The following is a 23996-nucleotide window of genomic DNA, read 5'->3' on the forward strand; positions in this document are numbered from 1 at the left end:
TTTTCACATAGAAATGAATGAAAAATATTCTAAGAACACGTGTTTGAAACTATACTGGTATCTATAACTATTTCTAAATTTAATCCTTAGCCATCCATGCATACAATTTTCAACCCCAGAAAATAATTTTCTTAATTTGCACATGCACATGCACTTTCAGTTTCATGTAATTATATCATTGGTCTCACAGCTCAGTTGCTATAAATGCACCTAATTGCCGAACAATCCATGTCAGCCGGAATAGCTCAGTTGGGAGAGCGTTAGACTGAAGATCTAAAGGCCCCCGGTTCAATCCCGGGTTCCGGCACGGAACAATCCGGCGGCTGGCAGGATATTTTTTGCTACTCACCACTTTTGCAAGATAATCCAAAGAAACTTTTCTCCATAGAATGGACTAGATGTAACTATACGAATGGCATGTCAGATTGCAGAAACAGTGCACATGATACGAGAGAAGAAAACACACATTTACCAGCTGAACGGTGATGTCTTTATAATGATCAACTGTTCGTTAATCTAACTTGGTAAACGTTGGCGATGATCCTTTATGATGTCAAGTCAATCACGGATGTTGACAGATAACGTCGACGAAAGAGTAACTGTTTTCTTCTCTTCTTGGAAGAAGAAAACGTCTTTTGTTTTCCCTTTCTTTTATTAAAGCTAAAATCTTAATGTTAATATACACGGACTTTTTCACATAGAAATGAATGAAAAATATTCTAAGAACACGTGTTTGAAAACTATACTGGTATCTATAACTATTTCTAAATTTAATCCTTAGCCATCCATGCATACAATTTTCAACCCCAGAAAATAATTTTCTTAATTTGCACATGCACATGCACTTTCAGTTTCATGTAATTATATCATTGGTCTCACAGCTCAGTTGCTATAAATGCACCTAATTGCCGAACAATCCATGTCAGCCGGAATAGCTCAGTTGGGAGAGCGTTAGACTGAAGATCTAAAGGCCCCCGGTTCAATCCCGGGTTCCGGCACGGAACAATCCGGCGGCTGGCAGGATATTTTTTGCTACTCACCACTTTTGCAAGATAATCCAAAGAAACTTTTCTCCATAGAATGACTAGATGTAACTATACGAATGGCATGTCAGATTGCAGAAACAGTGCACATGATACGAGAGAAGAAAACACACATTTACCAGCTGAACGGTGATGTCTTTATAATGATCAACTGTTCGTTAATCTAACTTGGTAACGTTGGCGATGATCCTTTATGATGTCAAGTCAATCACGGATGTTGACAGATAACGTCGACGAAAGAGTAACTGTTTTCTTCTCTTCTTGGAAGAAGAAAACGTCTTTTGTTTTCCCTTTCTTTTATTAAAGCTAAAATCTTAATGTTAATATACACGGACTTTTTCACATAGAAATGAATGAAAAATATTCTAAGAACACGTGTTTGAAACTATACTGGTATCTATAACTATTTCTAAATTTAATCCTTAGCCATCCATGCATACAATTTTCAACCCCAGAAAATAATTTTCTTAATTTGCACATGCACATGCACTTTCAGTTTCATGTAATTATATCATTGGTCTCACAGCTCAGTTGCTATAAATGCACCTAATTGCCGAACAATCCATGTCAGCCGGAATAGCTCAGTTGGGAGAGCGTTAGACTGAAGATCTAAAGGCCCCCGGTTCAATCCCGGGTTCCGGCACGGAACAATCCGGCGGCTGGCAGGATATTTTTTGCTACTCACCACTTTTGCAAGATAATCCAAAGAAACTTTTCTCCATAGAATGACTAGATGTAACTATACGAATGGCATGTCAGATTGCAGAAACAGTGCACATGATACGAGAGAAGAAAACACACATTTACCAGCTGAACGGTGATGTCTTTATAATGATCAACTGTTCGTTAATCTAACTTGGTAACGTTGGCGATGATCCTTTATGATGTCAAGTCAATCACGGATGTTGACAGATAACGTCGACGAAAGAGTAACTGTTTTCTTCTCTTCTTGGAAGAAGAAAACGTCTTTTGTTTTCCCTTTCTTTTATTAAAGCTAAAAATCTTAATGTTAATATACACGGACTTTTTCACATAGAAATGAATGAAAAATATTCTAAGAACACGTGTTTGAAACTATACTGGTATCTATAACTATTTCTAAATTTAATCCTTAGCCATCCATGCATACAATTTTCAACCCAGAAAATAATTTTCTTAATTTGCACATGCACATGCACTTTCAGTTTCATGTAATTATATCATTGGTCTCACAGCTCAGTTGCTATAAATGCACCTAATTGCCGAACAATCCATGTCAGCCGGAATAGCTCAGTTGGGAGAGCGTTAGACTGAAGATCTAAAGGCCCCCGGTTCAATCCCGGGTTCCGGCACGGAACAATCCGGCGGCTGGCAGGATATTTTTTGCTACTCACCACTTTTGCAAGATAATCCAAAGAAACTTTTCTCCATAGAATGACTAGATGTAACTATACGAATGGCATGTCAGATTGCAGAAACAGTGCACATGATACGAGAGAAGAAAACACACATTTACCAGCTGAACGGTGATGTCTTTATAATGATCAACTGTTCGTTAATCTAACTTGGTAACGTTGGCGATGATCCTTTATGATGTCAAGTCAATCACGGATGTTGACAGATAACGTCGACGAAAGAGTAACTGTTTTCTTCTCTTCTTGGAAGAAGAAAACGTCTTTTGTTTTCCCTTTCTTTTATTAAAGCTAAAATCTTAATGTTAATATACACGGACTTTTTCACATAGAAATGAATGAAAAATATTCTAAGAACACGTGTTTGAAACTATACTGGTATCTATAACTATTTCTAAATTTAATCCTTAGCCATCCATGCATACAATTTTCAACCCCAGAAAATAATTTTCTTAATTTGCACATGCACATGCACTTTCAGTTTCATGTAATTATATCATTGGTCTCACAGCTCAGTTGCTATAAATGCACCTAATTGCCGAACAATCCATGTCAGCCGGAATAGCTCAGTTGGGAGAGCGTTAGACTGAAGATCTAAAGGCCCCCGGTTCAATCCCGGGTTCCGGCACGGAACAATCCGGCGGCTGGCAGGATATTTTTTTGCTACTCACCACTTTTGCAAGATAATCCAAAGAAACTTTTCTCCATAGAATGACTAGATGTAACTATACGAATGGCATGTCAGATTGCAGAAACAGTGCACATGATACGAGAGAAGAAAACACACATTTACCAGCTGAACGGTGATGTCTTTATAATGATCAACTGTTCGTTAATCTAACTTGGTAACGTTGGCGATGATCCTTTATGATGTCAAGTCAATCACGGATGTTGACAGATAACGTCGACGAAAGAGTAACTGTTTTCTTCTCTTCTTGGAAGAAGAAAACGTCTTTTGTTTTCCCTTTCTTTTATTAAAGCTAAAATCTTAATGTTAATATACACGGACTTTTTCACATAGAAATGAATGAAAAAATATTCTAAGAACACGTGTTTGAAACTATACTGGTATCTATAACTATTTCTAAATTTAATCCTTAGCCATCCATGCATACAATTTTCAACCCCAGAAAATAATTTTCTTAATTTGCACATGCACATGCACTTTCAGTTTCATGTAATTATATCATTGGTCTCACAGCTCAGTTGCTATAAATGCACCTAATTGCCGAACAATCCATGTCAGCCGGAATAGCTCAGTTGGGAGAGCGTTAGACTGAAGATCTAAAGGCCCCCGGTTCAATCCCGGGTTCCGGCACGGAACAATCCGGCGGCTGGCAGGATATTTTTTGCTACTCACCACTTTTGCAAGATAATCCAAAGAAACTTTTCTCCATAGAATGACTAGATGTAACTATACGAATGGCATGTCAGATTGCAGAAACAGTGCACATGATACGAGAGAAGAAAACACACATTTACCAGCTGAACGGTGATGTCTTTATAATGATCAACTGTTCGTTAATCTAACTTGGTAACGTTGGCGATGATCCTTTATGATGTCAAGTCAATCACGGATGTTGACAGATAACGTCGACGAAAGAGTAACTGTTTTCTTCTCTTCTTGGAAGAAGAAAACGTCTTTTGTTTTCCCTTTCTTTTATTAAAGCTAAAAATCTTAATGTTAATATACACGGACTTTTTCACATAGAAATGAATGAAAAATATTCTAAGAACACGTGTTTGAAACTATACTGGTATCTATAACTATTTCTAAATTTAATCCTTAGCCATCCATGCATACAATTTTCAACCCCAGAAAATAATTTTCTTAATTTGCACATGCACATGCACTTTCAGTTTCATGTAATTATATCATTGGTCTCACAGCTCAGTTGCTATAAATGCACCTAATTGCCGAACAATCCATGTCAGCCGGAATAGCTCAGTTGGGAGAGCGTTAGACTGAAGATCTAAAGGCCCCCGGTTCAATCCCGGGTTTCCGGCACGGAACAATCCGGCGGCTGGCAGGATATTTTTTGCTACTCACCACTTTTGCAAGATAATCCAAAGAAACTTTTCTCCATAGAATGACTAGATGTAACTATACGAATGGCATGTCAGATTGCAGAAACAGTGCACATGATACGAGAGAAGAAAACACACATTTACCAGCTGAACGGTGATGTCTTTATAATGATCAACTGTTCGTTAATCTAACTTGGTAACGTTGGCGATGATCCTTTATGATGTCAAGTCAATCACGGATGTTGACAGATAACGTCGACGAAAGAGTAACTGTTTTCTTCTCTTCTTGGAAGAAGAAAACGTCTTTTGTTTTCCCTTTCTTTTATTAAAGCTAAAATCTTAATGTTAATATACACGGACTTTTTCACATAGAAATGAATGAAAAATATTCTAAGAACACGTGTTTGAAACTATACTGGTATCTATAACTATTTCTAAATTTAATCCTTAGCCATCCATGCATACAATTTTCAACCCCAGAAAATAATTTTCTTAATTTGCACATGCACATGCACTTTCAGTTTCATGTAATTATATCATTGGTCTCACAGCTCAGTTGCTATAAATGCACCTAATTGCCGAACAATCCATGTCAGCCGGAATAGCTCAGTTGGGAGAGCGTTAGACTGAAGATCTAAAGGCCCCCGGTTCAATCCCGGGTTCCGGCACGGAACAATCCGGCGGCTGGCAGGATATTTTTTGCTACTCACCACTTTTGCAAGATAATCCAAAGAAACTTTTCTCCATAGAATGACTAGATGTAACTATACGAATGGCATGTCAGATTGCAGAAACAGTGCACATGATACGAGAGAAGAAAACACACATTTACCAGCTGAACGGTGATGTCTTTATAATGATCAACTGTTCGTTAATCTAACTTGGTAACGTTGGCGATGATCCTTTATGATGTCAAGTCAATCACGGATGTTGACAGATAACGTCGACGAAAGAGTAACTGTTTTCTTCTCTTCTTGGAAGAAGAAAACGTCTTTTGTTTTCCCTTTCTTTTATTAAAGCTAAAATCTTAATGTTAATATACACGGACTTTTTCACATAGAAATGAATGAAAAATATTCTAAGAACACGTGTTTGAAACTATACTGGTATCTATAACTATTTCTAAATTTAATCCTTAGCCATCCATGCATACAATTTTCAACCCCAGAAAATAATTTTCTTAATTTGCACATGCACATGCACTTTCAGTTTCATGTAATTATATCATTGGTCTCACAGCTCAGTTGCTATAAATGCACCTAATTGCCGAACAATCCATGTCAGCCGGAATAGCTCAGTTGGGAGAGCGTTAGACTGAAGATCTAAAGGCCCCCGGTTCAATCCCGGGTTCCGGCACGGAACAATCCGGCGGCTGGCAGGATATTTTTTGCTACTCACACTTTTGCAAGATAATCCAAAGAAACTTTTCTCCATAGAATGACTAGATGTAACTATACGAATGGCATGTCAGATTGCAGAAACAGTGCACATGATACGAGAGAAGAAAACACACATTTACCAGCTGAACGGTGATGTCTTTATAATGATCAACTGTTCGTTAATCTAACTTGGTAACGTTGGCGATGATCCTTTATGATGTCAAGTCAATCACGGATGTTGACAGATAACGTCGACGAAAGAGTAACTGTTTTCTTCTCTTCTTGGAAGAAGAAAACGTCTTTTGTTTTCCCTTTCTTTTATTAAAGCTAAAATCTTAATGTTAATATACACGGACTTTTTCACATAGAAATGAATGAAAAATATTCTAAGAACACGTGTTTGAAACTATACTGGTATCTATAACTATTTCTAAATTTAATCCTTAGCCATCCATGCATACAATTTTCAACCCCAGAAAATAATTTTCTTAATTTGCACATGCACATGCACTTTCAGTTTCATGTAATTATATCATTGGTCTCACAGCTCAGTTGCTATAAATGCACCTAATTGCCGAACAATCCATGTCAGCCGGAATAGCTCAGTTGGGAGAGCGTTAGACTGAAGATCTAAAGGCCCCCGGTTCAATCCCGGGTTCCGGCACGGAACAATCCGGCGGCTGGCAGGATATTTTTTGCTACTCACCACTTTTGCAAGATAATCCAAAGAAACTTTTCTCCATAGAATGACTAGATGTAACTATACGAATGGCATGTCAGATTGCAGAAACAGTGCACATGATACGAGAGAAGAAAACACACATTTACCAGCTGAACGGTGATGTCTTTATAATGATCAACTGTTCGTTAATCTAACTTGGTAACGTTGGCGATGATCCTTTATGATGTCAAGTCAATCACGGATGTTGACAGATAACGTCGACGAAAGAGTAACTGTTTTCTTCTCTTCTTGGAAGAAGAAAACGTCTTTTGTTTTCCCTTTCTTTTATTAAAGCTAAAATCTTAATGTTAATATACACGGACTTTTTCACATAGAAATGAATGAAAAATATTCTAAGAACACGTGTTTGAAACTATACTGGTATCTATAACTATTTCTAAATTTAATCCTTAGCCATCCATGCATACAATTTTCAACCCCAGAAAATAATTTTCTTAATTTGCACATGCACATGCACTTTCAGTTTCATGTAATTATATCATTGGTCTCACAGCTCAGTTGCTATAAATGCACCTAATTGCCGAACAATCCATGTCAGCCGGAATAGCTCAGTTGGGAGAGCGTTAGACTGAAGATCTAAAGGCCCCCGGTTCAATCCCGGGTTCCGGCACGGAACAATCCGGCGGCTGGCAGGATATTTTTTGCTACTCACCACTTTTGCAAGATAATCCAAAGAAACTTTTCTCCATAGAATGACTAGATGTAACTATACGAATGGCATGTCAGATTGCAGAAACAGTGCACATGATACGAGAGAAGAAAACACACATTTACCAGCTGAACGGTGATGTCTTTATAATGATCAACTGTTCGTTAATCTAACTTGGTAACGTTGGCGATGATCCTTTATGATGTCAAGTCAATCACGGATGTTGACAGATAACGTCGACGAAAGAGTAACTGTTTTCTTCTCTTCTTGGAAGAAGAAAACGTCTTTTGTTTTCCCTTTCTTTTATTAAAGCTAAAATCTTAATGTTAATATACACGGACTTTTTCACATAGAAATGAATGAAAAATATTCTAAGAACACGTGTTTGAAACTATACTGGTATCTATAACTATTTCTAAATTTAATCCTTAGCCATCCATGCATACAATTTTCAACCCCAGAAAATAATTTTCTTAATTTGCACATGCACATGCACTTTCAGTTTCATGTAATTATATCATTGGTCTCACAGCTCAGTTGCTATAAATGCACCTAATTGCCGAACAATCCATGTCAGCCGGAATAGCTCAGTTGGGAGAGCGTTAGACTGAAGATCTAAAGGCCCCCGGTTCAATCCCGGGTTCCGGCACGGAACAATCCGGCGGCTGGCAGGATATTTTTTGCTACTCACCACTTTTGCAAGATAATCCAAAGAAACTTTTCTCCATAGAATGACTAGATGTAACTATACGAATGGCATGTCAGATTGCAGAAACAGTGCACATGATACGAGAGAAGAAAACACACATTTACCAGCTGAACGGTGATGTCTTTATAATGATCAACTGTTCGTTAATCTAACTTGGTAACGTTGGCGATGATCCTTTATGATGTCAAGTCAATCACGGATGTTGACAGATAACGTCGACGAAAGAGTAACTGTTTTCTTCTCTTCTTGGAAGAAGAAAACGTCTTTTGTTTTCCCTTTCTTTTATTAAAGCTAAAATCTTAATGTTAATATACACGGACTTTTTCACATAGAAATGAATGAAAAATATTCTAAGAACACGTGTTTGAAACTATACTGGTATCTATAACTATTTCTAAATTTAATCCTTAGCCATCCATGCATACAATTTTCAACCCCAGAAAATAATTTTCTTAATTTGCACATGCACATGCACTTTCAGTTTCATGTAATTATATCATTGGTCTCACAGCTCAGTTGCTATAAATGCACCTAATTGCCGAACAATCCATGTCAGCCGGAATAGCTCAGTTGGGAGAGCGTTAGACTGAAGATCTAAAGGCCCCCGGTTCAATCCCGGGTTCCGGCACGGAACAATCCGGCGGCTGGCAGGATATTTTTTGCTACTCACCACTTTTGCAAGATAATCCAAAGAAACTTTTCTCCATAGAATGACTAGATGTAACTATACGAATGGCATGTCAGATTGCAGAAACAGTGCACATGATACGAGAGAAGAAAACACACATTTACCAGCTGAACGGTGATGTCTTTATAATGATCAACTGTTCGTTAATCTAACTTGGTAACGTTGGCGATGATCCTTTATGATGTCAAGTCAATCACGGATGTTGACAGATAACGTCGACGAAAGAGTAACTGTTTTCTTCTCTTCTTGGAAGAAGAAAACGTCTTTTGTTTTCCCTTTCTTTTATTAAAGCTAAAATCTTAATGTTAATATACACGGACTTTTTCACATAGAAATGAATGAAAAATATTCTAAGAACACGTGTTTGAAACTATACTGGTATCTATAACTATTTCTAAATTTAATCCTTAGCCATCCATGCATACAATTTTCAACCCCAGAAAATAATTTTCTTAATTTGCACATGCACATGCACTTTCAGTTTCATGTAATTATATCATTGGTCTCACAGCTCAGTTGCTATAAATGCACCTAATTGCCGAACAATCCATGTCAGCCGGAATAGCTCAGTTGGGAGAGCGTTAGACTGAAGATCTAAAGGCCCCCGGTTCAATCCCGGGTTCCGGCACGGAACAATCCGGCGGCTGGCAGGATATTTTTTGCTACTCACCACTTTTGCAAGATAATCCAAAGAAACTTTTCTCCATAGAATGACTAGATGTAACTATACGAATGGCATGTCAGATTGCAGAAACAGTGCACATGATACGAGAGAAGAAAACACACATTTACCAGCTGAACGGTGATGTCTTTATAATGATCAACTGTTCGTTAATCTAACTTGGTAACGTTGGCGATGATCCTTTATGATGTCAAGTCAATCACGGATGTTGACAGATAACGTCGACGAAAGAGTAACTGTTTTCTTCTCTTCTTGGAAGAAGAAAACGTCTTTTGTTTTCCCTTTCTTTTATTAAAGCTAAAATCTTAATGTTAATATACACGGACTTTTTCACATAGAAATGAATGAAAAATATTCTAAGAACACGTGTTTGAAACTATACTGGTATCTATAACTATTTCTAAATTTAATCCTTAGCCATCCATGCATACAATTTTCAACCCCAGAAAATAATTTTCTTAATTTGCACATGCACATGCACTTTCAGTTTCATGTAATTATATCATTGGTCTCACAGCTCAGTTGCTATAAATGCACCTAATTGCCGAACAATCCATGTCAGCCGGAATAGCTCAGTTGGGAGAGCGTTAGACTGAAGATCTAAAGGCCCCCGGTTCAATCCCGGGTTCCGGCACGGAACAATCCGGCGGCTGGCAGGATATTTTTTGCTACTCACCACTTTTGCAAGATAATCCAAAGAAACTTTTCTCCATAGAATGACTAGATGTAACTATACGAATGGCATGTCAGATTGCAGAAACAGTGCACATGATACGAGAGAAGAAAACACACATTTACCAGCTGAACGGTGATGTCTTTATAATGATCAACTGTTCGTTAATCTAACTTGGTAACGTTGGCGATGATCCTTTATGATGTCAAGTCAATCACGGATGTTGACAGATAACGTCGACGAAAGAGTAACTGTTTTCTTCTCTTCTTGGAAGAAGAAAACGTCTTTTGTTTTCCCTTTCTTTTATTAAAGCTAAAATCTTAATGTTAATATACACGGACTTTTTCACATAGAAATGAATGAAAAATATTCTAAGAACACGTGTTTGAAACTATACTGGTATCTATAACTATTTCTAAATTTAATCCTTAGCCATCCATGCATACAATTTTCAACCCCAGAAAATAATTTTCTTAATTTGCACATGCACATGCACTTTCAGTTTCATGTAATTATATCATTGGTCTCACAGCTCAGTTGCTATAAATGCACCTAATTGCCGAACAATCCATGTCAGCCGGAATAGCTCAGTTGGGAGAGCGTTAGACTGAAGATCTAAAGGCCCCCGGTTCAATCCCGGGTTCCGGCACGGAACAATCCGGCGGCTGGCAGGATATTTTTTGCTACTCACCACTTTTGCAAGATAATCCAAAGAAACTTTTCTCCATAGAATGACTAGATGTAACTATACGAATGGCATGTCAGATTGCAGAAACAGTGCACATGATACGAGAGAAGAAAACACACATTTACCAGCTGAACGGTGATGTCTTTATAATGATCAACTGTTCGTTAATCTAACTTGGTAACGTTGGCGATGATCCTTTATGATGTCAAGTCAATCACGGATGTTGACAGATAACGTCGACGAAAGAGTAACTGTTTTCTTCTCTTCTTGGAAGAAGAAAACGTCTTTTGTTTTCCCTTTCTTTTATTAAAGCTAAAATCTTAATGTTAATATACACGGACTTTTTCACATAGAAATGAATGAAAAATATTCTAAGAACACGTGTTTGAAACTATACTGGTATCTATAACTATTTCTAAATTTAATCCTTAGCCATCCATGCATACAATTTTCAACCCCAGAAAATAATTTTCTTAATTTGCACATGCACATGCACTTTCAGTTTCATGTAATTATATCATTGGTCTCACAGCTCAGTTGCTATAAATGCACCTAATTGCCGAACAATCCATGTCAGCCGGAATAGCTCAGTTGGGAGAGCGTTAGACTGAAGATCTAAAGGCCCCCGGTTCAATCCCGGGTTCCGGCACGGAACAATCCGGCGGCTGGCAGGATATTTTTTGCTACTCACCACTTTTGCAAGATAATCCAAAGAAACTTTTCTCCATAGAATGACTAGATGTAACTATACGAATGGCATGTCAGATTGCAGAAACAGTGCACATGATACGAGAGAAGAAAACACACATTTACCAGCTGAACGGTGATGTCTTTATAATGATCAACTGTTCGTTAATCTAACTTGGTAACGTTGGCGATGATCCTTTATGATGTCAAGTCAATCACGGATGTTGACAGATAACGTCGACGAAAGAGTAACTGTTTTCTTCTCTTCTTGGAAGAAGAAAACGTCTTTTGTTTTCCCTTTCTTTTATTAAAGCTAAAATCTTAATGTTAATATACACGGACTTTTTCACATAGAAATGAATGAAAAATATTCTAAGAACACGTGTTTGAAACTATACTGGTATCTATAACTATTTCTAAATTTAATCCTTAGCCATCCATGCATACAATTTTCAACCCCAGAAAATAATTTTCTTAATTTGCACATGCACATGCACTTTCAGTTTCATGTAATTATATCATTGGTCTCACAGCTCAGTTGCTATAAATGCACCTAATTGCCGAACAATCCATGTCAGCCGGAATAGCTCAGTTGGGAGAGCGTTAGACTGAAGATCTAAAGGCCCCCGGTTCAATCCCGGGTTCCGGCACGGAACAATCCGGCGGCTGGCAGGATATTTTTTGCTACTCACCACTTTTGCAAGATAATCCAAAGAAACTTTTCTCCATAGAATGACTAGATGTAACTATACGAATGGCATGTCAGATTGCAGAAACAGTGCACATGATACGAGAGAAGAAAACACACATTTACCAGCTGAACGGTGATGTCTTTATAATGATCAACTGTTCGTTAATCTAACTTGGTAACGTTGGCGATGATCCTTTATGATGTCAAGTCAATCACGGATGTTGACAGATAACGTCGACGAAAGAGTAACTGTTTTCTTCTCTTCTTGGAAGAAGAAAACGTCTTTTGTTTTCCCTTTCTTTTATTAAAGCTAAAATCTTAATGTTAATATACACGGACTTTTTCACATAGAAATGAATGAAAAATATTCTAAGAACACGTGTTTGAAACTATACTGGTATCTATAACTATTTCTAAATTTAATCCTTAGCCATCCATGCATACAATTTTCAACCCCAGAAAATAATTTTCTTAATTTGCACATGCACATGCACTTTCAGTTTCATGTAATTATATCATTGGTCTCACAGCTCAGTTGCTATAAATGCACCTAATTGCCGAACAATCCATGTCAGCCGGAATAGCTCAGTTGGGAGAGCGTTAGACTGAAGATCTAAAGGCCCCCGGTTCAATCCCGGGTTCCGGCACGGAACAATCCGGCGGCTGGCAGGATATTTTTTGCTACTCACCACTTTTGCAAGATAATCCAAAGAAACTTTTCTCCATAGAATGACTAGATGTAACTATACGAATGGCATGTCAGATTGCAGAAACAGTGCACATGATACGAGAGAAGAAAACACACATTTACCAGCTGAACGGTGATGTCTTTATAATGATCAACTGTTCGTTAATCTAACTTGGTAACGTTGGCGATGATCCTTTATGATGTCAAGTCAATCACGGATGTTGACAGATAACGTCGACGAAAGAGTAACTGTTTTCTTCTCTTCTTGGAAGAAGAAAACGTCTTTTGTTTTCCCTTTCTTTTATTAAAGCTAAAATCTTAATGTTAATATACACGGACTTTTTCACATAGAAATGAATGAAAAATATTCTAAGAACACGTGTTTGAAACTATACTGGTATCTATAACTATTTCTAAATTTAATCCTTAGCCATCCATGCATACAATTTTCAACCCCAGAAAATAATTTTCTTAATTTGCACATGCACATGCACTTTCAGTTTCATGTAATTATATCATTGGTCTCACAGCTCAGTTGCTATAAATGCACCTAATTGCCGAACAATCCATGTCAGCCGGAATAGCTCAGTTGGGAGAGCGTTAGACTGAAGATCTAAAGGCCCCAGGTTCAATCCCGGGTTCCGGCACGGAACAATCCGGCGGCTGGCAGGATATTTTTTGCTACTCACCACTTTTGCAAGATAATCCAAAGAAACTTTTCTCCATAGAATGACTAGATGTAACTATACGAATGGCATGTCAGATTGCAGAAACAGTGCACATGATACGAGAGAAGAAAACACACATTTACCAGCTGAACGGTGATGTCTTTATAATGATCAACTGTTCGTTAATCTAACTTGGTAACGTTGGCGATGATCCTTTATGATGTCAAGTCAATCACGGATGTTGACAGATAACGTCGACGAAAGAGTAACTGTTTTCTTCTCTTCTTGGAAGAAGAAAACGTCTTTTGTTTTCCCTTTCTTTTATTAAAGCTAAAATCTTAATGTTAATATACACGGACTTTTTCACATAGAAATGAATGAAAAATATTCTAAGAACACGTGTTTGAAACTATACTGGTATCTATAACTATTTCTAAATTTAATCCTTAGCCATCCATGCATACAATTTTCAACCCCAGAAAATAATTTTCTTAATTTGCACATGCACATGCACTTTCAGTTTCATGTAATTATATCATTGGTCTCACAGCTCAGTTGCTATAAATGCACCTAATTGCCGAACAATCCATGTCAGCCGGAATAGCTCAGTTGGGAGAGCGTTAGACTGAAGATCTAAAGGCCCCCGGTTCAATCCCGGGTTCCGGCACGGAACAATCCGGCGGCTGGCAGGATATTTTTTGCTACTCACCACTTTTGCAAGATAATCCAAAGAAACTTTTCTCCATAGAATGACTAGATGTAACTATACGAATGGCATGTCAGATTGCAGAAACAGTGCACATGATACGAGAGAAGAAAACACACATTTACCAGCTGAACGGTGATGTCTTTATAATGATCAACTGTTCGTTAATCTAACTTGGTAACGTTGGCGATGATCCTTTATGATGTCAAGTCAATCACGGATGTTGACAGATAACGTCGACGAAAGAGTAACTGTTTTCTTCTCTTCTTGGAAGAAGAAAACGTCTTTTGTTTTCCCTTTCTTTTATTAAAGCTAAAATCTTAATGTTAATATACACGGACTTTTTCACATAGAAATGAATGAAAAATATTCTAAGAACACGTGTTTGAAACTATACTGGTATCTATAACTATTTCTAAATTTAATCCTTAGCCATCCATGCATACAATTTTCAACCCCAGAAAATAATTTTCTTAATTTGCACATGCACATGCACTTTCAGTTTCATGTAATTATATCATTGGTCTCACAGCTCAGTTGCTATAAATGCACCTAATTGCCGAACAATCCATGTCAGCCGGAATAGCTCAGTTGGGAGAGCGTTAGACTGAAGATCTAAAGGCCCCCGGTTCAATCCCGGGTTCCGGCACGGAACAATCCGGCGGCTGGCAGGATATTTTTTGCTACTCACCACTTTTGCAAGATAATCCAAAGAAACTTTTCTCCATAGAATGACTAGATGTAACTATACGAATGGCATGTCAGATTGCAGAAACAGTGCACATGATACGAGAGAAGAAAACACACATTTACCAGCTGAACGGTGATGTCTTTATAATGATCAACTGTTCGTTAATCTAACTTGGTAACGTTGGCGATGATCCTTTATGATGTCAAGTCAATCACGGATGTTGACAGATAACGTCGACGAAAGAGTAACTGTTTTCTTCTCTTCTTGGAAGAAGAAAACGTCTTTTGTTTTCCCTTTCTTTTATTAAAGCTAAAATCTTAATGTTAATATACACGGACTTTTTCACATAGAAATGAATGAAAAATATTCTAAGAACACGTGTTTGAAACTATACTGGTATCTATAACTATTTCTAAATTTAATCCTTAGCCATCCATGCATACAATTTTCAACCCCAGAAAATAATTTTCTTAATTTGCACATGCACATGCACTTTCAGTTTCATGTAATTATATCATTGGTCTCACAGCTCAGTTGCTATAAATGCACCTAATTGCCGAACAATCCATGTCAGCCGGAATAGCTCAGTTGGGAGAGCGTTAGACTGAAGATCTAAAGGCCCCCGGTTCAATCCCGGGTTCCGGCACGGAACAATCCGGCGGCTGGCAGGATATTTTTTGCTACTCACCACTTTTGCAAGATAATCCAAAGAAACTTTTCTCCATAGAATGACTAGATGTAACTATACGAATGGCATGTCAGATTGCAGAAACAGTGCACATGATACGAGAGAAGAAAACACACATTTACCAGCTGAACGGTGATGTCTTTATAATGATCAACTGTTCGTTAATCTAACTTGGTAACGTTGGCGATGATCCTTTATGATGTCAAGTCAATCACGGATGTTGACAGATAACGTCGACGAAAGAGTAACTGTTTTCTTCTCTTCTTGGAAGAAGAAAACGTCTTTTGTTTTCCCTTTCTTTTATTAAAGCTAAAATCTTAATGTTAATATACACGGACTTTTTCACATAGAAATGAATGAAAAATATTCTAAGAACACGTGTTTGAAACTATACTGGTATCTATAACTATTTCTAAATTTAATCCTTAGCCATCCATGCATACAATTTTCAACCCCAGAAAATAATTTTCTTAATTTGCACATGCACATGCACTTTCAGTTTCATGTAATTATATCATTGGTCTCACAGCTCAGTTGCTATAAATGCACCTAATTGCCGAACAATCCATGTCAGCCGGAATAGCTCAGTTGGGAGAGCGTTAGACTGAAGATCTAAAGGCCCCCGGTTCAATCCCGGGTTCCGGCACGGAACAATCCGGCGGCTGGCAGGATATTTTTTGCTACTCACCACTTTTGCAAGATAATCCAAAGAAACTTTTCTCCATAGAATGACTAGATGTAACTATACGAATGGCATGTCAGATTGCAGAAACAGTGCACATGATACGAGAGAAGAAAACACACATTTACCAGCTGAACGGTGATGTCTTTATAATGATCAACTGTTCGTTAATCTAACTTGGTAACGTTGGCGATGATCCTTTATGATGTCAAGTCAATCACGGATGTTGACAGATAACGTCGACGAAAGAGTAACTGTTTTCTTCTCTTCTTGGAAGAAGAAAACGTCTTTTGTTTTCCCTTTCTTTTATTAAAGCTAAAATCTTAATGTTAATATACACGGACTTTTTCACATAGAAATGAATGAAAAATATTCTAAGAACACGTGTTTGAAACTATACTGGTATCTATAACTATTTCTAAATTTAATCCTTAGCCATCCATGCATACAATTTTCAACCCCAGAAAATAATTTTCTTAATTTGCACATGCACATGCACTTTCAGTTTCATGTAATTATATCATTGGTCTCACAGCTCAGTTGCTATAAATGCACCTAATTGCCGAACAATCCATGTCAGCCGGAATAGCTCAGTTGGGAGAGCGTTAGACTGAAGATCTAAAGGCCCCCGGTTCAATCCCGGGTTCCGGCACGGAACAATCCGGCGGCTGGCAGGATATTTTTTGCTACTCACCACTTTTGCAAGATAATCCAAAGAAACTTTTCTCCATAGAATGACTAGATGTAACTATACGAATGGCATGTCAGATTGCAGAAACAGTGCACATGATACGAGAGAAGAAAACACACATTTACCAGCTGAACGGTGATGTCTTTATAATGATCAACTGTTCGTTAATCTAACTTGGTAACGTTGGCGATGATCCTTTATGATGTCAAGTCAATCACGGATGTTGACAGATAACGTCGACGAAAGAGTAACTGTTTTCTTCTCTTCTTGGAAGAAGAAAACGTCTTTTGTTTTCCCTTTCTTTTATTAAAGCTAAAATCTTAATGTTAATATACACGGACTTTTTCACATAGAAATGAATGAAAAATATTCTAAGAACACGTGTTTGAAACTATACTGGTATCTATAACTATTTCTAAATTTAATCCTTAGCCATCCATGCATACAATTTTCAACCCCAGAAAATAATTTTCTTAATTTGCACATGCACATGCACTTTCAGTTTCATGTAATTATATCATTGGTCTCACAGCTCAGTTGCTATAAATGCACCTAATTGCCGAACAATCCATGTCAGCCGGAATAGCTCAGTTGGGAGAGCGTTAGACTGAAGATCTAAAGGCCCCCGGTTCAATCCCGGGTTCCGGCACGGAACAATCCGGCGGCTGGCAGGATATTTTTTGCTACTCACCACTTTTGCAAGATAATCCAAAGAAACTTTTCTCCATAGAATGACTAGATGTAACTATACGAATGGCATGTCAGATTGCAGAAACAGTGCACATGATACGAGAGAAGAAAACACACATTTACCAGCTGAACGGTGATGTCTTTATAATGATCAACTGTTCGTTAATCTAACTTGGTAACGTTGGCGATGATCCTTTATGATGTCAAGTCAATCACGGATGTTGACAGATAACGTCGACGAAAGAGTAACTGTTTTCTTCTCTTCTTGGAAGAAGAAAACGTCTTTTGTTTTCCCTTTCTTTTATTAAAGCTAAAATCTTAATGTTAATATACACGGACTTTTTCACATAGAAATGAATGAAAAATATTCTAAGAACACGTGTTTGAAACTATACTGGTATCTATAACTATTTCTAAATTTAATCCTTAGCCATCCATGCATACAATTTTCAACCCCAGAAAATAATTTTCTTAATTTGCACATGCACATGCACTTTCAGTTTCATGTAATTATATCATTGGTCTCACAGCTCAGTTGCTATAAATGCACCTAATTGCCGAACAATCCATGTCAGCCGGAATAGCTCAGTTGGGAGAGCGTTAGACTGAAGATCTAAAGGCCCCCGGTTCAATCCCGGGTTCCGGCACGGAACAATCCGGCGGCTGGCAGGATATTTTTTGCTACTCACCACTTTTGCAAGATAATCCAAAGAAACTTTTCTCCATAGAATGACTAGATGTAACTATACGAATGGCATGTCAGATTGCAGAAACAGTGCACATGATACGAGAGAAGAAAACACACATTTACCAGCTGAACGGTGATGTCTTTATAATGATCAACTGTTCGTTAATCTAACTTGGTAACGTTGGCGATGATCCTTTATGATGTCAAGTCAATCACGGATGTTGACAGATAACGTCGACGAAAGAGTAACTGTTTTCTTCTCTTCTTGGAAGAAGAAAACGTCTTTTGTTTTCCCTTTCTTTTATTAAAGCTAAAATCTTAATGTTAATATACACGGACTTTTTCACATAGAAATGAATGAAAAATATTCTAAGAACACGTGTTTGAAACTATACTGGTATCTATAACTATTTCTAAATTTAATCCTTAGCCATCCATGCATACAATTTTCAACCCCAGAAAATAATTTTCTTAATTTGCACATGCACATGCACTTTCAGTTTCATGTAATTATATCATTGGTCTCACAGCTCAGTTGCTATAAATGCACCTAATTGCCGAACAATCCATGTCAGCCGGAATAGCTCAGTTGGGAGAGCGTTAGACTGAAGATCTAAAGGCCCCCGGTTCAATCCCGGGTTCCGGCACGGAACAATCCGGCGGCTGGCAGGATATTTTTTGCTACTCACCACTTTTGCAAGATAATCCAAAGAAACTTTTCTCCATAGAATGACTAGATGTAACTATACGAATGGCATGTCAGATTGCAGAAACAGTGCACATGATACGAGAGAAGAAAACACACATTTACCAGCTGAACGGTGATGTCTTTATAATGATCAACTGTTCGTTAATCTAACTTGGTAACGTTGGCGATGATCCTTTATGATGTCAAGTCAATCACGGATGTTGACAGATAACGTCGACGAAAGAGTAACTGTTTTCTTCTCTTCTTGGAAGAAGAAAACGTCTTTTGTTTTCCCTTTCTTTTATTAAAGCTAAAATCTTAATGTTAATATACACGGACTTTTTCACATAGAAATGAATGAAAAATATTCTAAGAACACGTGTTTGAAACTATACTGGTATCTATAACTATTTCTAAATTTAATCCTTAGCCATCCATGCATACAATTTTCAACCCCAGAAAATAATTTTCTTAATTTGCACATGCACATGCACTTTCAGTTTCATGTAATTATATCATTGGTCTCACAGCTCAGTTGCTATAAATGCACCTAATTGCCGAACAATCCATGTCAGCCGGAATAGCTCAGTTGGGAGAGCGTTAGACTGAAGATCTAAAGGCCCCCGGTTCAATCCCGGGTTCCGGCACGGAACAATCCGGCGGCTGGCAGGATATTTTTTGCTACTCACCACTTTTGCAAGATAATCCAAAGAAACTTTTCTCCATAGAATGACTAGATGTAACTATACGAATGGCATGTCAGATTGCAGAAACAGTGCACATGATACGAGAGAAGAAAACACACATTTACCAGCTGAACGGTGATGTCTTTATAATGATCAACTGTTCGTTAATCTAACTTGGTAACGTTGGCGATGATCCTTTATGATGTCAAGTCAATCACGGATGTTGACAGATAACGTCGACGAAAGAGTAACTGTTTTCTTCTCTTCTTGGAAGAAGAAAACGTCTTTTGTTTTCCCTTTCTTTTATTAAAGCTAAAATCTTAATGTTAATATACACGGACTTTTTCACATAGAAATGAATGAAAAATATTCTAAGAACACGTGTTTGAAACTATACTGGTATCTATAACTATTTCTAAATTTAATCCTTAGCCATCCATGCATACAATTTTCAACCCCAGAAAATAATTTTCTTAATTTGCACATGCACATGCACTTTCAGTTTCATGTAATTATATCATTGGTCTCACAGCTCAGTTGCTATAAATGCACCTAATTGCCGAACAATCCATGTCAGCCGGAATAGCTCAGTTGGGAGAGCGTTAGACTGAAGATCTAAAGGCCCCCGGTTCAATCCCGGGTTCCGGCACGGAACAATCCGGCGGCTGGCAGGATATTTTTTGCTACTCACCACTTTTGCAAGATAATCCAAAGAAACTTTTCTCCATAGAATGACTAGATGTAACTATACGAATGGCATGTCAGATTGCAGAAACAGTGCACATGATACGAGAGAAGAAAACACACATTTACCAGCTGAACGGTGATGTCTTTATAATGATCAACTGTTCGTTAATCTAACTTGGTAACGTTGGCGATGATCCTTTATGATGTCAAGTCAATCACGGATGTTGACAGATAACGTCGACGAAAGAGTAACTGTTTTCTTCTCTTCTTGGAAGAAGAAAACGTCTTTTGTTTTCCCTTTCTTTTATTAAAGCTAAAATCTTAATGTTAATATACACGGACTTTTTCACATAGAAATGAATGAAAAATATTCTAAGAACACGTGTTTGAAACTATACTGGTATCTATAACTATTTCTAAATTTAATCCTTAGCCATCCATGCATACAATTTTCAACCCCAGAAAATAATTTTCTTAATTTGCACATGCACATGCACTTTCAGTTTCATGTAATTATATCATTGGTCTCACAGCTCAGTTGCTATAAATGCACCTAATTGCCGAACAATCCATGTCAGCCGGAATAGCTCAGTTGGGAGAGCGTTAGACTGAAGATCTAAAGGCCCCCGGTTCAATCCCGGGTTCCGGCACGGAACAATCCGGCGGCTGGCAGGATATTTTTTGCTACTCACCACTTTTGCAAGATAATCCAAAGAAACTTTTCTCCATAGAATGACTAGATGTAACTATACGAATGGCATGTCAGATTGCAGAAACAGTGCACATGATACGAGAGAAGAAAACACACATTTACCAGCTGAACGGTGATGTCTTTATAATGATCAACTGTTCGTTAATCTAACTTGGTAACGTTGGCGATGATCCTTTATGATGTCAAGTCAATCACGGATGTTGACAGATAACGTCGACGAAAGAGTAACTGTTTTCTTCTCTTCTTGGAAGAAGAAAACGTCTTTTGTTTTCCCTTTCTTTTATTAAAGCTAAAATCTTAATGTTAATATACACGGACTTTTTCACATAGAAATGAATGAAAAATATTCTAAGAACACGTGTTTGAAACTATACTGGTATCTATAACTATTTCTAAATTTAATCCTTAGCCATCCATGCATACAATTTTCAACCCCAGAAAATAATTTTCTTAATTTGCACATGCACATGCACTTTCAGTTTCATGTAATTATATCATTGGTCTCACAGCTCAGTTGCTATAAATGCACCTAATTGCCGAACAATCCATGTCAGCCGGAATAGCTCAGTTGGGAGAGCGTTAGACTGAAGATCTAAAGGCCCCCGGTTCAATCCCGGGTTCCGGCACGGAACAATCCGGCGGCTGGCAGGATATTTTTTGCTACTCACCACTTTTGCAAGATAATCCAAAGAAACTTTTCTCCATAGAATGACTAGATGTAACTATACGAATGGCATGTCAGATTGCAGAAACAGTGCACATGATACGAGAGAAGAAAACACACATTTACCAGCTGAACGGTGATGTCTTTATAATGATCAACTGTTCGTTAATCTAACTTGGTAACGTTGGCGATGATCCTTTATGATGTCAAGTCAATCACGGATGTTGACAGATAACGTCGACGAAAGAGTAACTGTTTTCTTCTCTTCTTGGAAGAAGAAAACGTCTTTTGTTTTCCCTTTCTTTTATTAAAGCTAAAATCTTAATGTTAATATACACGGACTTTTTCACATAGAAATGAATGAAAAATATTCTAAGAACACGTGTTTGAAACTATACTGGTATCTATAACTATTTCTAAATTTAATCCTTAGCCATCCATGCATACAATTTTCAACCCCAGAAAATAATTTTCTTAATTTGCACATGCACATGCACTTTCAGTTTCATGTAATTATATCATTGGTCTCACAGCTCAGTTGCTATAAATGCACCTAATTGCCGAACAATCCATGTCAGCCGGAATAGCTCAGTTGGGAGAGCGTTAGACTGAAGATCTAAAGGCCCCCGGTTCAATCCCGGGTTCCGGCACGGAACAATCCGGCGGCTGGCAGGATATTTTTTGCTACTCACCACTTTTGCAAGATAATCCAAAGAAACTTTTCTCCATAGAATGACTAGATGTAACTATACGAATGGCATGTCAGATTGCAGAAACAGTGCACATGATACGAGAGAAGAAAACACACATTTACCAGCTGAACGGTGATGTCTTTATAATGATCAACTGTTCGTTAATCTAACTTGGTAACGTTGGCGATGATCCTTTATGATGTCAAGTCAATCACGGATGTTGACAGATAACGTCGACGAAAGAGTAACTGTTTTCTTCTCTTCTTGGAAGAAGAAAACGTCTTTTGTTTTCCCTTTCTTTTATTAAAGCTAAAATCTTAATGTTAATATACACGGACTTTTTCACATAGAAATGAATGAAAAATATTCTAAGAACACGTGTTTGAAACTATACTGGTATCTATAACTATTTCTAAATTTAATCCTTAGCCATCCATGCATACAATTTTCAACCCCAGAAAATAATTTTCTTAATTTGCACATGCACATGCACTTTCAGTTTCATGTAATTATATCATTGGTCTCACAGCTCAGTTGCTATAAATGCACCTAATTGCCGAACAATCCATGTCAGCCGGAATAGCTCAGTTGGGAGAGCGTTAGACTGAAGATCTAAAGGCCCCCGGTTCAATCCCGGGTTCCGGCACGGAACAATCCGGCGGCTGGCAGGATATTTTTTGCTACTCACCACTTTTGCAAGATAATCCAAAGAAACTTTTCTCCATAGAATGACTAGATGTAACTATACGAATGGCATGTCAGATTGCAGAAACAGTGCACATGATACGAGAGAAGAAAACACACATTTACCAGCTGAACGGTGATGTCTTTATAATGATCAACTGTTCGTTAATCTAACTTGGTAACGTTGGCGATGATCCTTTATGATGTCAAGTCAATCACGGATGTTGACAGATAACGTCGACGAAAGAGTAACTGTTTTCTTCTCTTCTTGGAAGAAGAAAACGTCTTTTGTTTTCCCTTTCTTTTATTAAAGCTAAAATCTTAATGTTAATATACACGGACTTTTTCACATAGAAATGAATGAAAAATATTCTAAGAACACGTGTTTGAAACTATACTGGTATCTATAACTATTTCTAAATTTAATCCTTAGCCATCCATGCATACAATTTTCAACCCCAGAAAATAATTTTCTTAATTTGCACATGCACATGCACTTTCAGTTTCATGTAATTATATCATTGGTCTCACAGCTCAGTTGCTATAAATGCACCTAATTGCCGAACAATCCATGTCAGCCGGAATAGCTCAGTTGGGAGAGCGTTAGACTGAAGATCTAAAGGCCCCCGGTTCAATCCCGGGTTCCGGCACGGAACAATCCGGCGGCTGGCAGGATATTTTTTGCTACTCACCACTTTTGCAAGATAATCCAAAGAAACTTTTCTCCATAGAATGACTAGATGTAACTATACGAATGGCATGTCAGATTGCAGAAACAGTGCACATGATACGAGAGAAGAAAACACACATTTACCAGCTGAACGGTGATGTCTTAATAATGATCAACTGTTCGTTAATCTAACTTGGTAACGTTGGCGATGATCCTTTATGATGTCAAGTCAATCACGGATGTTGGACAGATAACGTCGACGAAAGAGTAA

General features: G+C 37.7%; 33 non-coding genes across 33 annotated transcripts; all 33 read left to right on the forward strand.

Annotated features, from left to right (window-relative positions):
* Positions 1–234: 234 nt before the first annotated feature.
* Trnaf-gaa (transfer RNA phenylalanine (anticodon GAA)) lies at positions 235–307 on the forward strand. Its single transcript has one exon. It is a non-coding gene; the product is annotated as a tRNA-Phe (tRNA).
* A 618-nt stretch (positions 308–925) lies between these two features.
* On the forward strand, positions 926–998 carry Trnaf-gaa (transfer RNA phenylalanine (anticodon GAA)). Its single transcript has one exon. It is a non-coding gene; the product is annotated as a tRNA-Phe (tRNA).
* A 615-nt stretch (positions 999–1613) lies between these two features.
* Trnaf-gaa (transfer RNA phenylalanine (anticodon GAA)) lies at positions 1614–1686 on the forward strand. Its single transcript has one exon. It is a non-coding gene; the product is annotated as a tRNA-Phe (tRNA).
* Positions 1687–2301: 615 nt separating this feature from the next.
* Trnaf-gaa (transfer RNA phenylalanine (anticodon GAA)) lies at positions 2302–2374 on the forward strand. The gene has a single exon. It is a non-coding gene; the product is annotated as a tRNA-Phe (tRNA).
* A 615-nt stretch (positions 2375–2989) lies between these two features.
* Trnaf-gaa (transfer RNA phenylalanine (anticodon GAA)) lies at positions 2990–3062 on the forward strand. Its single transcript has one exon. It is a non-coding gene; the product is annotated as a tRNA-Phe (tRNA).
* A 617-nt stretch (positions 3063–3679) lies between these two features.
* Positions 3680–3752, forward strand: Trnaf-gaa (transfer RNA phenylalanine (anticodon GAA)). The gene has a single exon. It is a non-coding gene; the product is annotated as a tRNA-Phe (tRNA).
* Positions 3753–5057: 1305 nt separating this feature from the next.
* Trnaf-gaa (transfer RNA phenylalanine (anticodon GAA)) lies at positions 5058–5130 on the forward strand. The gene has a single exon. It is a non-coding gene; the product is annotated as a tRNA-Phe (tRNA).
* A 615-nt stretch (positions 5131–5745) lies between these two features.
* Trnaf-gaa (transfer RNA phenylalanine (anticodon GAA)) lies at positions 5746–5818 on the forward strand. The gene has a single exon. It is a non-coding gene; the product is annotated as a tRNA-Phe (tRNA).
* Positions 5819–6432: 614 nt separating this feature from the next.
* Positions 6433–6505, forward strand: Trnaf-gaa (transfer RNA phenylalanine (anticodon GAA)). Its single transcript has one exon. It is a non-coding gene; the product is annotated as a tRNA-Phe (tRNA).
* Positions 6506–7120: 615 nt separating this feature from the next.
* On the forward strand, positions 7121–7193 carry Trnaf-gaa (transfer RNA phenylalanine (anticodon GAA)). The gene has a single exon. It is a non-coding gene; the product is annotated as a tRNA-Phe (tRNA).
* A 615-nt stretch (positions 7194–7808) lies between these two features.
* Positions 7809–7881, forward strand: Trnaf-gaa (transfer RNA phenylalanine (anticodon GAA)). Its single transcript has one exon. It is a non-coding gene; the product is annotated as a tRNA-Phe (tRNA).
* A 615-nt stretch (positions 7882–8496) lies between these two features.
* Trnaf-gaa (transfer RNA phenylalanine (anticodon GAA)) lies at positions 8497–8569 on the forward strand. The gene has a single exon. It is a non-coding gene; the product is annotated as a tRNA-Phe (tRNA).
* Positions 8570–9184: 615 nt separating this feature from the next.
* On the forward strand, positions 9185–9257 carry Trnaf-gaa (transfer RNA phenylalanine (anticodon GAA)). Its single transcript has one exon. It is a non-coding gene; the product is annotated as a tRNA-Phe (tRNA).
* A 615-nt stretch (positions 9258–9872) lies between these two features.
* Trnaf-gaa (transfer RNA phenylalanine (anticodon GAA)) lies at positions 9873–9945 on the forward strand. The gene has a single exon. It is a non-coding gene; the product is annotated as a tRNA-Phe (tRNA).
* Positions 9946–10560: 615 nt separating this feature from the next.
* On the forward strand, positions 10561–10633 carry Trnaf-gaa (transfer RNA phenylalanine (anticodon GAA)). The gene has a single exon. It is a non-coding gene; the product is annotated as a tRNA-Phe (tRNA).
* Positions 10634–11248: 615 nt separating this feature from the next.
* On the forward strand, positions 11249–11321 carry Trnaf-gaa (transfer RNA phenylalanine (anticodon GAA)). The gene has a single exon. It is a non-coding gene; the product is annotated as a tRNA-Phe (tRNA).
* A 615-nt stretch (positions 11322–11936) lies between these two features.
* Positions 11937–12009, forward strand: Trnaf-gaa (transfer RNA phenylalanine (anticodon GAA)). Its single transcript has one exon. It is a non-coding gene; the product is annotated as a tRNA-Phe (tRNA).
* A 615-nt stretch (positions 12010–12624) lies between these two features.
* On the forward strand, positions 12625–12697 carry Trnaf-gaa (transfer RNA phenylalanine (anticodon GAA)). The gene has a single exon. It is a non-coding gene; the product is annotated as a tRNA-Phe (tRNA).
* A 1303-nt stretch (positions 12698–14000) lies between these two features.
* Positions 14001–14073, forward strand: Trnaf-gaa (transfer RNA phenylalanine (anticodon GAA)). Its single transcript has one exon. It is a non-coding gene; the product is annotated as a tRNA-Phe (tRNA).
* A 615-nt stretch (positions 14074–14688) lies between these two features.
* Trnaf-gaa (transfer RNA phenylalanine (anticodon GAA)) lies at positions 14689–14761 on the forward strand. The gene has a single exon. It is a non-coding gene; the product is annotated as a tRNA-Phe (tRNA).
* A 615-nt stretch (positions 14762–15376) lies between these two features.
* Trnaf-gaa (transfer RNA phenylalanine (anticodon GAA)) lies at positions 15377–15449 on the forward strand. The gene has a single exon. It is a non-coding gene; the product is annotated as a tRNA-Phe (tRNA).
* A 615-nt stretch (positions 15450–16064) lies between these two features.
* On the forward strand, positions 16065–16137 carry Trnaf-gaa (transfer RNA phenylalanine (anticodon GAA)). The gene has a single exon. It is a non-coding gene; the product is annotated as a tRNA-Phe (tRNA).
* A 615-nt stretch (positions 16138–16752) lies between these two features.
* Trnaf-gaa (transfer RNA phenylalanine (anticodon GAA)) lies at positions 16753–16825 on the forward strand. The gene has a single exon. It is a non-coding gene; the product is annotated as a tRNA-Phe (tRNA).
* A 615-nt stretch (positions 16826–17440) lies between these two features.
* Positions 17441–17513, forward strand: Trnaf-gaa (transfer RNA phenylalanine (anticodon GAA)). Its single transcript has one exon. It is a non-coding gene; the product is annotated as a tRNA-Phe (tRNA).
* Positions 17514–18128: 615 nt separating this feature from the next.
* Positions 18129–18201, forward strand: Trnaf-gaa (transfer RNA phenylalanine (anticodon GAA)). The gene has a single exon. It is a non-coding gene; the product is annotated as a tRNA-Phe (tRNA).
* Positions 18202–18816: 615 nt separating this feature from the next.
* Positions 18817–18889, forward strand: Trnaf-gaa (transfer RNA phenylalanine (anticodon GAA)). The gene has a single exon. It is a non-coding gene; the product is annotated as a tRNA-Phe (tRNA).
* A 615-nt stretch (positions 18890–19504) lies between these two features.
* On the forward strand, positions 19505–19577 carry Trnaf-gaa (transfer RNA phenylalanine (anticodon GAA)). Its single transcript has one exon. It is a non-coding gene; the product is annotated as a tRNA-Phe (tRNA).
* A 615-nt stretch (positions 19578–20192) lies between these two features.
* On the forward strand, positions 20193–20265 carry Trnaf-gaa (transfer RNA phenylalanine (anticodon GAA)). Its single transcript has one exon. It is a non-coding gene; the product is annotated as a tRNA-Phe (tRNA).
* A 615-nt stretch (positions 20266–20880) lies between these two features.
* Positions 20881–20953, forward strand: Trnaf-gaa (transfer RNA phenylalanine (anticodon GAA)). The gene has a single exon. It is a non-coding gene; the product is annotated as a tRNA-Phe (tRNA).
* Positions 20954–21568: 615 nt separating this feature from the next.
* On the forward strand, positions 21569–21641 carry Trnaf-gaa (transfer RNA phenylalanine (anticodon GAA)). Its single transcript has one exon. It is a non-coding gene; the product is annotated as a tRNA-Phe (tRNA).
* Positions 21642–22256: 615 nt separating this feature from the next.
* Trnaf-gaa (transfer RNA phenylalanine (anticodon GAA)) lies at positions 22257–22329 on the forward strand. Its single transcript has one exon. It is a non-coding gene; the product is annotated as a tRNA-Phe (tRNA).
* Positions 22330–22944: 615 nt separating this feature from the next.
* On the forward strand, positions 22945–23017 carry Trnaf-gaa (transfer RNA phenylalanine (anticodon GAA)). Its single transcript has one exon. It is a non-coding gene; the product is annotated as a tRNA-Phe (tRNA).
* Positions 23018–23632: 615 nt separating this feature from the next.
* On the forward strand, positions 23633–23705 carry Trnaf-gaa (transfer RNA phenylalanine (anticodon GAA)). The gene has a single exon. It is a non-coding gene; the product is annotated as a tRNA-Phe (tRNA).
* Positions 23706–23996: the final 291 nt, after the last annotated feature.

Source organism: Mytilus trossulus, chromosome 10 (genome assembly GCF_036588685.1).
Source record: "Mytilus trossulus isolate FHL-02 chromosome 10, PNRI_Mtr1.1.1.hap1, whole genome shotgun sequence".
Lineage (NCBI taxonomy): Eukaryota > Metazoa > Mollusca > Bivalvia > Mytilida > Mytilidae > Mytilus > Mytilus trossulus.